Below are 1,619 nucleotides of genomic sequence, written 5' to 3'. Positions count from 1 at the left end.
TTCCTTGTGGTTATTCTAAGCAGTCAGATTGCGTACTAATACCAGACAGGGCCAACCGGTTACGAGACTGTGTAACCGGACAGACAGTAAAATTATTTGCATAATTTCAAAATTTAATTAAGCCCCCATGCAACAGCTACAGAAGATTCCGGTACAATGATTCTTGTCATTTGTGGATACTTCTAGAATGTACGCGAACTGAATATAGAAATTAAAATCTTACGGTTCAGGTGGGTGTTGAACTCACGACCCTCCATGCAACGATCCAGTATCACAACCCATACACTATTTTTTTTTTAATCTCATTTTGTTCGCTTTTGTTCGTTGCATCTGCTCGGGGCGGACATCGTAGGACAACCGTTTAAGTTCGTTTTTGTTCGAGTAACTCAGTTTTTTTATTACAGAGGGCACGTAACCCTCTGACCGAACACGCTGAGCTTCCATGCCGAGCGAGGTGGCGCAGTGGTTAGCGCACTGGACTCGCATTCGGGAGGACGACGGTTCAATCCCGTCTCCGGCCATCCTGATTTAGGTTTTCCGTGATTTCCCTACATCGCTTCAGGCAAATGCCGGGATGGTTCCTTTGAAAGGGCACGGCCGATTTCCTTCCCCATCCTTCCCTCACCCGAGCTTGCGCTCCGTCTCTAATGACCTCGTTGTCGACGGGACGTTAAACACTAATCTCCTCCTCCTCCATGCCGGCCTACTACGGCGAGTGCGCTATTGGACTTCTTCTGCGACAATGTTTTGTAGTCAGTCCCACCTGCAAGTCCTAGAAGCTTGTAACGTAAATCTCCGAACAACCTGTAAACAGGTGACCCACATTGCGAAATGCCTTCATTCATTTGTTTTTTCAAAAATATGCCTTCATATGATTGAGAAAATGAAAACAGTTAATATAGTTCCTACATAATGTAGGTTATTTACCGATATATTCTGCCTATTAGAGAAAGAGAAAACAACTGCGATATTTTCATGTTTGTCTCTAGTGGCTGGAAAAGGACTATTCGCGAAGTACGGGATGCTAATATAACGCCACGGCCACAGCGGCGCAGATTCGGGATGAGAAAAGTTGTGCCGGCAAACGACTCATCTCGCGGGCCTCAGAGTGCGTGCAAAGGCGCTTGTCGCGCCGTTTAAACGAAACGTGATTTACGCGCCGTAAAACCGCGGCCCTTAAGGGACATTTCATATTCATAGCCTGAGCTTGCTTCACGGTGTTAAACTGTAACCGTCATCGCGCGCCGAAATTGAGCCGGCGTCGCGAGACAGAGGATTCCCTGGCCTCACATAGGCTGCTGCTAAAGCCAGCCCCCGAAAGGCCCGGGGAATTCGCTGCCCTAAAACAGAAGGGCGTTGCCCAACTGTGCGACGACCTGGTCGCAGAAAATGACACAATCTTCCAGAAAGTTCGCGTCATCTTTGTCATAACCGTATGTAAACTCGCGGTACATCAAAGGTTAGGTTGCACGATTCTGGAGCTCATTTCCGCCTCATTTTCAATCAGAAATAGTGCGAGCTATCACAAGAAGTGTCGCACAGACCAGAACATCTAAATGGTTGTTCGTAAGTACCGCCATGGTTTCAGAAGACGAAGCACAGTGGGACCAAATCCCCAA

General features: G+C 47.4%; 1 non-coding gene across 1 annotated transcript; it reads left to right on the top strand.

The window, feature by feature from the left end:
* The first annotated feature begins 448 nt into the window (after window positions 1–448).
* On the top strand, window positions 449–521 carry Trnaa-cgc (transfer RNA alanine (anticodon CGC)). The gene has a single exon. It is a non-coding gene; the product is annotated as a tRNA-Ala (tRNA).
* Window positions 522–1,619: the final 1,098 nt, after the last annotated feature.

Source organism: Schistocerca cancellata, chromosome 2 (genome assembly GCF_023864275.1).
Source record: "Schistocerca cancellata isolate TAMUIC-IGC-003103 chromosome 2, iqSchCanc2.1, whole genome shotgun sequence".
NCBI lineage: Eukaryota > Metazoa > Arthropoda > Insecta > Orthoptera > Acrididae > Schistocerca > Schistocerca cancellata.
This window is presented reverse-complemented; position numbering and strand designations above follow the sequence as displayed.